Raw genomic sequence first — 14,578 nt, forward strand, 5'->3', positions numbered from 1 at the left:
GAGAGTAGGTATATGATTGGTGAGAGTAAGATCCTTAAGGAGGGAATGTGATCAAGAAGCTAAATCTATTGTTTTCATTTTTTATGGTGTCAATTTTTAAATAGATTTTTATTCTCCAAGATAAGAATTACATTTCCCCTTGTTTACAATACCAATAAAATGCAATGTTCACTTCTTTCCTTCAATTTTTGGAAAGTTACTTTATCTACTGTTATGTTTAGTTGACCTCTTCAGTGGTAGGTCCAGAAAAAGCACCTCCAAATGGGGCTGCTTCATTCCCTTGGGAATTCACCAGCATGGCCCCTGCCCTCTGGCACAGCTTGGTGATGATGGGGTTGCACACCTTCTCCAACTCTTTCTGTTGATGCTCACATTCTTCCTTTTCAATGACCTGGCTCTTATTCAGCCAGCTGATTATTTCATTGCCTTTGGCAAAGATCTTCTGTTTGTCTTTATCACTGATTTTGCCTTGCAGTTTCTCATCCTCAATAGTCACCTTAATGTTAAAAGCATGAGACTCAAGAGAATTCTTGGAAGACACTTTGTCTCTCTGCTTCTCATCTTCATCTTTGTACTTCTCAGCCTCCTGGGCCATGAACTCAATGCCCTCTTTGATCAGGCAGCCTTTGTCATTGGTGATGCTGATCTTGTTCTCCTTGCCTGTGGTCTTATCCACAGCAGAGACATTGAGGGTGCCATTTGCATCAATGTCAAATATTACTTCAACTTGAGGGACACTTTTTAGAGTATGTGTGGGGGATTCCTGTGAGCTCAAACTTGCCAAATAGGTTATTATCCTTTGTCACTGCTCTCTCACCTTTGTAAATAGGAATAAGCACACCATATTGGTTGTCAGAGTAGGTGGTAAAGGTCTGAGTCCACTTAGTGGGAATGGTGGTATTGTGTTTGATCATAATCATCATAACTCCACCAGCAGCTTAAATTCCAGGGAAAAGAGGAGTGACATCCAGTAGCAGCAGCAAGTTCTGTAAATTCTCAGAGTTGTCCCCTGACAGGATTGCAGCCTGGACAGCTGCATCATAGGCAATAGCCTCATCAGAATTGATACTCTTGTTGAGCTCCTTGCCAGTGAAGGAGTTCTGCAGAAGCTTCTGGATTTGGAGGATTCTGAGTGGAAGCACCTAAGAAGATGATGTCATGAATCTGTGATTTATCTATCTTGGCATCTCTTAGGGCCTTTTCTACAGGTTCCAGTATGTCATGAAAGAGGTCAGCATTCAGCCCTTCAAATGGGCTTGAGTGATAGACATGTAGAAGTCAATACCTTCATAGAGAGAATCAATCTCAATACTGGCCTGTGTACTGGAAGAGAGGGTTTGCTTTGCATGTTCACAAGCCTTGCACAGATGGCAGACAGTGAGACTTGTTCTCACTGATATCTTTCTTGTTCTTTTGCTTGAATCTGGCAATGAAATAGTTGACCATAAGGTTGTCAAAATACTTTCCACCCATGTCATCTTTAATGGTAAGGATGGAGAAATCAAAGATACCGCCTAAAAATCAACACATTTCTTTCAGCACCAACTTTTTTTTTTCTAAGGCATAAACAGTAACAGCAACAATTGACTCATTGTTGACTCAAGCCCATTGAGACTAGTGATAGTTCCATCTTTTGTGGCCTGACACTGGGAATCTTTTTTAGTAGGTTGGTATGTGATGACAGTATTTGTGACAGTCTTGCCAAGGTAAGCTTCAGCAGTTTCTCTCATTGTGGTTAAGATCCTAGATGACACTTCTTCTGGACAGAAATGTTTGTGTACTCCACTTGGACCATAGGCCTGCCTGCATCATTCACTGTGAAAGACCAGTGCTTTATGTCTGACTTTACAACTGCATCATCAAATCTGCATCCAATCAGACATTTGTCATCAAAGACTGTGTTGGCGGGCTTTGTTACAACTTAATTCTTTGCAGCATAATCAATTAAATGTTCTTTGTTGGTGAAGGTACCATCATTAGCATTGATCTCCACTTTCCCATGTTGGAAGACTACTACACAGGTATATTTGGTGCCAAGATCATTGCCAAGTGCAGGTCCCTTCAGCATGTTTTTGAGGACATCAGAAATTGTAGATGACTGCTGTGGAGACAGAAGGGCTACTGCTGCATTGAGTAGACCTATAGTTTTCATGTGTATATTGAATTGTTTCTTTTAAGTTTGTGATAAAAAAGAACAAATTTAAATAAGTCTTGAAACAAAAGAAAACATCTAAAGGAATGAACCTCATCAAAGAGGATTGCTTCTCTTCTTTTAAGACTGGAGGGGGAAAAACTATATCAGTGAAGGCACAAAAGTCTCATGATTATGAAGGTGTTGAGGGAGATGATATAAATCTGGTCTGACTAAAGTAGGAAGTAAGGTCAGCTTCTGAAATTTGTGGAGATGTAGTTTTGATAAGTGGGAAACATTTTGGCTACCTGCTATTGTGAATATGATGGTGAGATGAATAAAAGGATTTCTTCACTGTAAACAGGGTCATTTGTGCTCACACTGTATGAATTATGGGGAAAAATAATAAAGGGTCCTTTCCCAGGAAGATATGGCACTTGGATACAAAAGGAGCAGAAGATGAAAATATTATGAGAAGAAAACAGGTTTAGGTCTTGACATGGGTTGATTAAGGAGCTGATAGTTTCTAGATTAAAGAGAAATACATTGTTTACAAGGCTGATTGCATGAGGTAAAAGGAGCTCAAATTAAATAACAAGGTCTCGACAGGTAAACCATTGAGCCTAATCTAAGAAGATGCAACTTAATAGACATAAGTGTAAAGTCTTATAACAAAATTTAAAAAATCACTTCATAAATATGAGGATGAAAGCTATGGCCAGAAAGAAGTTTATCTAGAAAATATCACTGATTTTTAGTGGATTTTAGCTAAATACAATTCAACAGTCTGATATGACAGGCAAAGAAGCAAATGAAAGTTTCGTCTCCATTAAGAGAGGCATAGTATTCAGCACTATGGAGATGATTGCCCCATTTTACTCTGCCCTGATCAGATAATACTTATTGTATAGTGCTCAATTCTGGGCAATCAATTTTGAGAAAGACTTTGATAAGCAAAAAAGGGAGGAGCAAAAGAGATGGGAAAGGACCTTGACATCTTTCCATTTGAGAATCATAGAAAGGAAATGTGGATGTTATTTTGGAGAAAAGTAAAATTAATTATTCATTTATTTTTATTTGTTCATTTATTCATTCATTTGTATATGTTTGAGGACCAGGCTTTAAACACGGCCCTAAGGAAGTATAATTCAGTTGTTCTGATTAGCCTCAGAACACAACTGGGAACAATGTTTAGAAGTTGCAAAGAGAAAGGTTTAGACTCAGAATGATGAGGTATTTCCTGAACATTAGGGCTATGTGGGAGAAGAGACTACCTGGGAAAGCACTAGATTCCCTTTCATGAAAAGCCTCCAAGAGCAGGCTGACTGATCACTTTGTGGACTTTTATAGAGGAGATTCTCAGGTGTAATTTGATTCAGATGTTTTCTGAGGAGTCTTGACAATTCTTATCATCATCAGTTCTTGAATAGAATTCAAGATTTGGGCAAATATCAGGTTTAGCTGGAATGAGCAAAGGATAAATAATGGAGGCTTTTTATGAGATCTTTGTTAGAATATTCAGGCACTTTCCACTTTTACCTTTTAAGCCACATAGTTGTCCTGATGTCTCTAAGAAATTATTTGAAGTTTGTGACAAATGATTGGCAACACATTGTAATAGCTTGCTTTCATATAGTACTTTTAAAAGTACTCTCCTCACAATAACCTTGTGAGATTAATAGTGCAAATGTTATTATCACCGTTTTGAAATAGGAAAACTGAGAATGAGAGAGAGAAAATGTCTGGCCAGTGATTTGCAGAATGTTAACTAGATAGAAGACTCAATCTCTCTATGTTTTGTGCTCCCTTTTTATATCATTTGGTCATCTGGTCAACAAATTTTACTGACACATAGCATTTCAATGATACATTTAAAATTTTATACTTATAAACAAATTAAGGACCCTTTTTCTTAGCTTAAAATATGGGAAAATATCACCATCTGACTTTCTTCAACTCCTGGAATGATGGCATAACCAGTGTAGCTGTTGAAAAATTGAGGTTACATAGAATCAAATTGAAAACAGAAATGAGAATTAACAGTAGGGTCTATTTTAATAAATGAGTGTTCAATAACCATGTAGATTGACTGCATATTGAATAACTTACAGGGTTTGTGTGGGAGAATTAAATGAAAATGAATTGTACTTAATCAAAAGTAGAATGCTCTTTGATGTATATTTTAGAATTCATAAGCATGATTTATATTATGTGTTGCACCTAAATATTTTCCTATTTGAAATGAAGTACTAATATGAATCAAAAGGTGGTTCCATATATTAATGTTCATCTGAGAAAAAATGTTAAAGAATCATTTGATACACAACATGAGGTCAACCTGTAATGTCTTTGTTAGAAAACAAATAATCTTATTTCCCAGTTGATAATGGTATTGAATATGTTTTGGCAGTAACATGTTTACCTCTGTTAATATTTAATAATAATATTGAATTAATGAAATGAAGTTCCACATTATCTTTAGCTGTTCGTTATGACTTGTTGTTTTAACATATCTTGGAAGAGAACATCATAGAATGAAAATTGTTAATACAAAAATGAATCAGGATTCAATCATATATTGATCCAAATAAATGGTGTTGCTAAACTAAATGGGAGTAATAATCCAGGAACTCATGAAGTTGTTTTTAGATTTTAACAATTTAATGCTCTTAAACCTTTTTTCGGTCCTTGGTTGAAGGATGCTCCAGCTGTGCTTATTATTTATCATTTAATAACTGTATTGATGTGATAGAGAGAGCTCTCCTGGCTGGCTTTGTAAGTTATTTTCCACCCCAGTGGGATTTGATTTGGGAACATCAGCTTCCTAGAGTAGGGTGTAGGGAAAAGATGCTGGAGAGCTCGTGAATATAGCTGATCCAACACAGAGTGAATTTGCTATTAAAAAACAAACAGCTGTCACTTAAAATAGATAAGGGCTCTGAAAAATCTTTTGGTAAGAACCTACTAAGTACCTCTTGTGGAAATTAATTGATATGATTTTTTTTGCTCTACTAATCTCCTAGATTGGAGTCTTTTTAATGTCAATTTGAAAGAAAATATCATCCTATGATATTTTTTATAGAGAAAAAATGAGCGTTAGTGGAAAGTTGTCACTTTGGGCACTTAAACTCCATGAGGGACTACCTGCTATGTCCCTCAGAGCCCAGTTACCACTGATATCATGATTCCGAAATTCTCAGGTAAGTTTTGTGTGTTTGGAAATATAAGTAGAGGTCTATGCCTCTTTCTTACTTACTATATTTACTATACTTAAAATTCACATTTGTGGCAAATCACAAAGAGCTGGAAAACTCATACCATCAGATTGTTCATAGCATTACAGCATTTCCGAGTATAAAAGGCCACAAGTTCAACTAATCCACCTTATACATAACTAGGAATCTTCTCTGCTGACTAGTATCATCCAGCATCCACTCAAAAAACTTCTGTTGTTTGGGAATTCATCAACTCTCAAGGTAGCCCTACTTTTGGATCACTCTTATGACTGGTATTTACAGAGGATAGCCTGAAAAGTATTAAGATGGGACTGGACACATTCTGATTTTTGCCTTTAGATGTTCTTTCTAACTGAATCAACAATATATACCTCATACCTTCAGAAAGTGAGACCATGCACATTCCCTTTTCCTTTAAAGATCTTAATAGGCTAGATAAGTAGTCTCATCACTAAAATTAAAAAAAAAAAGTGGATTGAATTCTTAGGACTCTTCCATCTCTGACAGCCTTCTTCTAGGTTAAAAGTGACTGATTTAGAAACTCAGGTTTAGTGGATTTTTTCTTGTCTTTTTTCCCTCTTAAACTCAATGTTATCTGGGTAAAAAAAATATTTATGATTGAAGTCCAGACCTTAGTGGCACCACTTTAGCCTTCATCTCCATTCCCTCCCCAGTAAAAATTAGACTCTGACTCTGGCACAAAGCTGGGATCTAATAGTGGGGCTTTCATCTTACCTTACCTAGATCTTGGCCTTTACCACTTTCCCTAGCCATAACTATCATAATCCCTGCCTATATAATCTTGTGAATTGCCTTCCAGCTCCACTTTATATGTTATCTTCCCCCATTAGAGTGTAAGTTCTTGGAGGGCAGGCAATATTATTTTTGGCTTTGTAGACTCGGTACTATTATAGTGCTTAGCACAAAGTGTTTAATAAATGCTTGTTGATTGATTAATTGTAGTCACCTTGTAAGTATTAACTTCTCTCTTTAGAATATAAGCCCCTTGAAGTCATGGCCAAAGCTATTTTCTTTGTATTTATATCTCTTGCACTTAATAGAATGCCTAGACAGTAGTAGCAAAAACTATATTTCTCTATAGGTGCATCTATCTATCATCTCTCTATTATATATACATACATATATATGTCTATGTCCTTCTATAACTAGAAATTTTAATACATTTAATAACTATCTAGGAATGAAAAATGTATATATATATATATATATATATGTATAAGGTCAGCATTAGACAAAGTTATTCATTAGATGAAATGTATATTTGTTTCTTCTGTATTCCCTATTGGGGCAGATAGGTGCTGCAATGGACAAAGCACTCGGCTTAGAATAAGAAATTCTCATCTTCCTGAGTTCAAATCTGGCCTTAGATATTTACTAGCTGTGCAACCCTGGGCAAGTTGCCTAACTGAATTTGCCTTAGTTCTTCATCTGTAAAATAATCTGGAGAAGGTCATGGTAAACCACTCTAGTATATTTTGCCAAGAAAATCCCAAAGGAGATCACTGAGAGTTGGACATGGCTGAAAAAAGACTGAATAACAACATAGTATTCCCAATTTATGTACAGCTTGTGGGATGTTTTGTGCCCTGATAACTGGCAGCATGGCATACCTGCAGTGTACCTTGCAACATTGAAGTGAGGTTTTTATTCTAAGGCAGAATAAAATTGTTCAATTAAAAAAAACATGTAAAAAACTCCTTAGCTTCTGTCTTAGAATCAATACTGTGTATTGGTTCCAAGGCAGAAGAGCTGTGCAGTGGATATTCATGCAGTGGATAAAGTATAGGGGTAAGATATGAATTCAAATATGACCTCCAACATTGACTAGCTATGTGACCCTGGGCAAGGCATTTATTCAGTTTACCTCAGTTTTATTATCTGTAAAATGGAGATATCACTTGCCTTCAAGTATGTTATGAAGCCCAGCACTCTTTCTACTGTGCCAACTAAATTCCATGTAGAAAAGTTCTTGGTGCATTTTAGTAGGCATTTGCATTTAGCAACGGTGAACTGGGCAAGAAAAAGGACAGAAAAATAAATAACAATTAATGCAAAGAGTCAAATCAAAGAAATAAACAATAATTGTCTAATAAGTTTGAGGAGGGAGAGACTGAAGATGAAAGTCTTGAGCTAACATTCATAGAGGTCTTCAGTTCTTTAACCCCAATGGGTGAGTAATATAGTGATTTTAGATGCTGTGAAAGTATCACTTGGAGATTTTTTTTTCTGGAGAGAAGGGATGAGTCTAGGGGAAATTATACATTTTTCAATTAGAGTAAATAAATAGCTGCCAACAGAGCCTGTGCATATAGTAAAGGAATGACCAACAAAATTGCTAAAACAAATATTCCAAATTTGATACATCATGCACATAAATGAGGTCTATTTTGGATCCCTTAAGAGGAATGAATTATGCTAGTAAATGCTAGATGACATATTAGTGAAAAAACTACTTGCTAGTAATTTGATCATTTAAAAATAAAATAAAGTCTAGGATATCCTTTTGACTTATATATTGAGTAGTCCAACCCATCTTTATTGTATTGGCTTTTTGTTTTTATTCTAATGGACAGAGAAATTTAGGCAAAACTTCCCATTCCCTCCTCCCCAATTTGTGATTAATAAGTTTGTATTTTCATATATGTCAGGAATGAAATCAGAATCCCACAGAGAACAGTGCAGTCAACATTTGGTCACAGTTTGAAGGCATTTCCATACAGATTTTTTTTTTCTTCAGAAAAAGTGATTGTCAGAAAATGGGACAAAAAAGGCATGATATTTTCTTAGAATTTATTAATGATTACTTAACCAAAATGTATATAATCCAAGTATGCTATTTATATTTTTATTAACTACTCATAAATTATAATAAGAATTTGTATCTAAGTCATGATATGATAAACAAAAATTTAAATAGAGAGAAAGAAAACTAGCAGACTGGATTGTTGTTATAAGGATACAGATAAAATGGATTTCCTTTCAGCTAATCTGGGGAAATTTCTATTCTGTTTCCCCAGCTTAGAATAATTTAGTATATTAAAATATTGGATAACTCTGGATTGGTAACTGTGATAATCATAGGATCATATAGTCAATGAAGTCCAGCCCCCTCATTTTACAAATTAGGTAACTGAAGCTGGGAGAAGTTCTCTGGGATCACATTGTAAATATCTGAGTTAGGATTCAAATGTAGGTCTTCTGAACTCCAAATCTAGCTGCCCAATGTCTCCTCTGAGAGCCATAGAGTTACTTTGCACCAGACTTTCTCAGCTCTGTTCATTGGATATATGGCATTTTCCTACCTAACACTTCTTCTGGCTCTTTTTCTGGTAATTTCCACAAGTCATGCATATACTTCCTATTTGATTCAGTTTATCCATGCCCTCCCTGTTCATAACATCAAAAACAGGGAAAGCAAAAAGATGAATTCAAGCAAGAATATATCCCTCCCCCCACCCCCGTGTAAATCCCAATCTTCAATTTTTTCAATATCTTTCCCTTTGTGGAAAATTGATATCAACCCAACTATTTTCCCCCATACTTTTTCTAAAGGAGTGATGAAGAGTTCCATAGTGCTAGATGTGAAAAACACCAAAACTGGTGTTAAAGCCTGGGGGGAAAAACCTCAGTGGATTATTTGTATATTATCAAAACTATGAAGTTAATAAAAATCATACTTAGTGAGCTTCCCCTCTAGTACTATTTTCCCGTCTCCTTCTAGAATCTCCATTCCCATCAGTGTTACAGGACTTTGGGGCCTTCGATTACAATTGCATTTTCATTTATGAGGGCATCCATTGTTAGCCTTCCAAATACACTTTTCAAGTTACTTACTTTGCTTTTATCCTTTCTAAAAAAGACCCTATTTTCAGATATTTTCTAATGCCTGCCAACTCATCAAATATGTGTTCTTTTTCTCATTATTCTTTGGACAGTCATGCTCTGTTTGAAAGTCCAGGAGCTAATCTGATCTATTAAGCTAGTAGTTTCTGAACATTAATGTAGCAACTATTTATGCTTAAGGGAAAAAATCAAACCCCTTAATGTTTTTCCCTAGACAACATACACTTGAAGCATACCATTTCTTCACTTTATTTCCTCCATAATTTTTTCTAGTATAATCCATATGGATCTTTTTTCATAACATCATGAATAAGGAAATATGTATTATATGATAACACGTGTACCACCTATATCATGTTATCTTCAGTCTTGGGGAAGTTGAAATGCATAACAGAGAGAGAAAATATGGATCACAAAATATCAGAAAAGGATTATTAAAATTGTATTGGCATGCACTTTTATTTTAAATTTTATTTAAATTTTAAAAATATTATCTCAGTATTTTGTTCAAATGAAATTAAGAATCTCACTTTTTATAACAAAATAAAAATCTTAAAATTTAAAAATGGACACAATACAAAATTAATAATGTAGACTTTTTTGAAGCCCAAATTATATTGCATTTATCAAAACAAATAACATCAAGAAACAGATGTTTTAATACTTTTATTTCTATACAAAGATTATTTAAATTTATACTTCACATTGTATTAAAAAAAAAGATAAAAGGGGGAAGTTTTGAACCCTGAGGGAAGCTTGGACTTTTGGTATTGAGAGGGGGAAAGAGAGGAGAACCCCCCTTCCACAAAGTGGGGTTCAGAAGAGACAGCAGATGTAACGAGTTGGGTCAGAGATAGGAGAGGGGTGTTGATGATTTTCCCCCTTCTGCCTTCCCTCCTTAGCTAAAGCTGCTCTCCCCATTTTGCTCTTGTCCCTCTTGTCCCCCCTCCACTACTCAAGACCAAAATGTCTCCCCTTGATCCATTCATTCGCAGTCAGCTTGAGGCACAGATAATTTTTAATGTTAATTCAATCAGGCAATACAAAAGGAATAACAGGCAGGGAAGAATGGGAAAATGAAAGTGGGGAAAGGGGTTCCCTGTCTCTATCTAATCCCTTTCCCCTCCCTCCTCAAGTGTGTGGGGGGAACTCGGGCCTTGGCAACCTGAGCCCTCTGAGAGAAAGTCAGGTTGACTCATGTCTTGGCAATAGGAGCTGAGGTAAAGTCTGCTCAGGTTTCTCTTCAGAAAGTCCCTTCAATTGGAAAGTTTGGGGGGGAAAGATTTCCAGTCACCAGCCAGAAAAGTGGGTAACCCTCAGGAGAAAGTCTTTTTCCAACTTCTCTCTTCAGCTTCTCAAGACCAAGAGATCCTCACTGTTCTCCAAAGCCAGAGTCTCCTCCTCCTCTCAATTCCACTCCTGGGGCCCCTCCCCCATTGAGGTGATCAATTTCACATACTCTTCAGCTTGGCACTTTTTCTGTAGTGCCAGCCTCTGTCACAACATTCAAATGAAGCAAATCAGGCAATGATTTACTTCATCCATGCCATGATCCTTTTCCTGTCAATGATTACAGGTTAATCCTACCTTCTATTCTCCCCAACCCGTACCCTTGCCTATATGGAATTTCCAATACATTTAAACATCACATAATGATCAATATTGATCAAGAAGCATGTATGAAGTGCTGCTATGTGACAGACTTCGTCCTAGCCACTGGAAATATAAAAACCTAAGTGAAGCAATCCTACTGCCAAAGAACTGATATCATACTGTAACAATATAATATGTATGATCTTGCATGTGAACATAGAGCCCCATCTGAGGCTTCTTATTAAGCACCTGAAGAAGAGTACCCCACATAGAATAGTAAAATGACAAGAAAGCAACAACAATAATAATAATAAGCATATTTATAATACCCTGCACCAGGCACTGCGATGAGGGCTTTACAACTATTGTTTCCCTTGATTCTCACAACCATCTTGGGAAGTAGGTACTATCATTTTCCTCATTTTATGGTTGAGGAAACAGGCCAGAAGAGGTTAAATGCCTTGCTGAAGTTCATATAGCTAGTATGGATTGGACGCCAGATTTAAATTCAGGTATTCCTGACTCCTTGACCAGTGTTTTATCCATGGTACCCTCCATAAGCCGGACTCTCTTCTTGGTCATTTCCTCACAAAGAGCTGGGAAACTTTAGCCCCCAAATACCTCTATTCTCCATCTAAGTGACCATGAGGTTGCTATGGGGTAAAAGGAGAGGGAATTAAGAATAGCAAGGAGTATGAGATACAAGGAGGCAAGGTGTGTACCTTGTGTACATCTTAAGCTCTGGAAGCAGAATTCTAGTTCTACATGATAGACCATCTCTATGTATTTTGCTGCCTGTCCTCCTATTCTGCCATCTCTGTTTATCACTAGATGGTCTTCTCCATGTTAACTCACCTCAATGCTCCTGACAGCTGCCTGACAGTAGAGAGCAATTCACTCTTATAGCCTCTCCTGCCAGCAGCAACGACCCACAAATTTACCAATTACACCCTTCTACCACTTTCACATGCAGACCATAACTTAATCATCTGTCCAATGCTGTGCAGAAACCTAAATTTGACCTTGTGGACACAGATCATATTAAATAATCTGCATTGCATTCCCATCAATTGAAGTTAATTTTCTACATTCATTTTGCTTGTGCATGTGTGTTATATGAACTTTGTTTTCATTGAAAAAAGAACAAGAATTGTATTTTAAAGTATCTGACAACTTTGATCCTTACTTTGTATCTCAAAGGTTTTTTTGCCATAAAGGTTAGACAAAATTGGAGAGATAAAAGGTTTGGAAAATTCTGAGCTAAGTCCTGTGTGTATGTGTGTGTGGGGGGGGGGGGTGGGGGGTGGGCAGGGGATTCATGTTTGACCAGTCTATTTCCTTCCACAACATAGTTGGATTTCTGGTCCTCCAGACTCAGTTGATGTAGTCACAGAAATAAAGATCAGATAATGGATATGATGAGCTATTAATATATGATGGAATTGAAAGGGCAATTAGTGATTGAGTGACTAAAATTGATCATCTTCTTGAAAGTTATTAAATAGCCAAGCCTCTAAACCCTGGAATCAGAGGAAGCAGTTTTTAAATTTATTTTTGTAAACTTTGACTCAGTCTAAGTTCTGAATAGCTTTGTGAAGTGTGACCTCTGTACCTAATCTAAAGAATAGTGGTGTGTGGTATGAGTGGGAAGAATTTCTTCCACCAGCATTAGCCTTGTTGTCTAGCAACAAAGCTACTTGCTCAGTAGGAGCTATCCAACCTACAGATCAAGAGTTTGAGGCTCAGCTGAGGGAATACAGAAATTCACACTCTCAAGAGAAGAATTAGTTTAAAGGAGAATTGCCCTTGACACCTGCATTTTCAAGGAAGAATTGGACTTGATAATCAAGAGTCAAATTCTAGAGAAGATCCCATCAGTAGAGAAAGGATATTGAATTTTGCTAATACTGGAGGCATGAATTGCCTTGGCCATATATGTACTCTATATATTGTACCCCAATTTTGTACTCATTCTTCTGTTTATTTGTGACAGTTTATCCTAGTTTTATGGGAGAAATGTTTTGTAGCTACTGCTTTTACTGTGCCATCCTATTAAAAGCTTATATTTTGAGTTAAATTGTGCTGTTAAAAGTCTACTTACTCTCCTATAACCTTGATTAGAACCTCCTCCCCCCAAAGGCATTCAACATATGAGTGTGAGTACAAGGCATGGGGTAGCCTAATTGTGTAATGAATTCATGCCTTATCCAATGTGAAATATTTGTACTTGAACCTATATCACTAAATAAGTAAACTTAAAAGTATGAATTCTTAAGATACCCAAGGAATTACAATATCTAGGCATACAGTATATAGCTGCTTTCTGTGATTTTGGATATAATGAACAATTTGAACTAATTCCTAAAAACTCTGATTTAAATTAGCAAATTTATGTAAAAAGGATATAAGAATACTTCTCTCATTTTATAGTCTTATTAATGTGAAAACCCTCCAATCATGTATTTAGGAATCCATTCAGGCTTTCTCATCCTATGGGAGTCTTGTCCACATCCTTCCACAAATAATCCAAAGAAAATCCATCCTAATTCTGGAGACTTTCCTCTAGGTCACTTGGCATTGCCTAGATAATGAATGGGGCATGCTATTCTGGAGTGCTATCTATTTCCTGCTCTCTCTACTTTAAAAACCTGACTTTTTTTTTTCAGTTATCCATCTTCTTGATGATAGCTTTTATTTTACTTCAGTGCAGTTCTTTACTGGTGATACATTTAGTTTGCAGGCTTCTCATGTTCCCATATGCCTTCCCAGTGCCCTTTGAATGACCCATAACTTTTAGTTCTTTAGAGACTATAGAGTGTCATGACTCATAGCCATTCAGCATTACCAAAAGAATATTGATTTTAAAATATTGGTCTTTGTTTCAGAGAGAAGCTTAGGGTAATTAAAAGCACTACATAAATTGAAAAAAGAAAACAAATGTAATCTACTTGAATTTTGATAATAGATTAATGTGATTATGCTTCTTTATTTCTCCTTATGTCTTGCAAAAAAACCAATAAAATTCCATGAGATATTCATGAAAGTAAAAAAAAAACTGTACATAATATTGCCAAAGTAGAAATTGATCTGATTGACTGACTGGCCAATATGGCAGGAAAGGAAAATGATAAATGTTGGAAGGGATGTGGCAAAATTGGGACACTAATACACTGCTGATGGAGTTCTGAATTGGTCTAACTAGAGGGAAATTTGGAGTTATGCTCGAAAGGCATTAAAAGACTGCCCTTTGACCCATCCATACCACTGCTAGGTTGTACCCCAAAGAGAGAATAAGGAAAAAGACTCATACAAAAATATGTATAGCTGTGCTCTTTGTAGTGGCAAAAAATTGGAAAATGTGGGGGTGTCCATCGATTGGGGAATGGCTGAACAAATTTTGCTATCAGATGGTGATAGAATACTATTGTGCTGAAATTGGAAAGACCTCCAGGAATTAATGCAGAGTGAAAGGAGCAGAACCAGGAGAACAGTGTATACAGAGACAGATACACTGTGGCAAAATCGAATGTAATGGACTTCTCTACCAGCATTAATGCTGGACAACCCAGGACAATTCAGAGGAACTTATGAGAAAGGACATTATCCATATCCAAAGAAAGAACTGTGGGAGTAGAAATACAGAAGAAAAGCATATGATCAACCATGTGGTTTGATGGGGATATGATTGGGGTTTTGATGTCAAAAGATCACTTTATTGCCAATGTGAATAACATAGAAATAAGTTTTGAACAAT

General features: G+C 36.3%; 1 protein-coding gene and 1 pseudogene across 3 annotated transcripts in view; one reads left to right on the top strand and one right to left on the bottom strand.

Moving 5' to 3' along the window:
* The window catches only part of DLGAP1 (DLG associated protein 1), a 1,166,486-nt gene that overhangs the window by 31,389 nt on the left and 1,120,519 nt on the right, over positions 1-14,578 (top strand). The window lies entirely within an intron of this gene.
* On the bottom strand, positions 218-2,068 carry LOC100015009 (heat shock cognate 71 kDa protein-like; annotated as a pseudogene).

Source organism: Monodelphis domestica, chromosome 3 (genome assembly GCF_027887165.1).
Source record: "Monodelphis domestica isolate mMonDom1 chromosome 3, mMonDom1.pri, whole genome shotgun sequence".
Lineage (NCBI taxonomy): Eukaryota > Metazoa > Chordata > Mammalia > Didelphimorphia > Didelphidae > Monodelphis > Monodelphis domestica.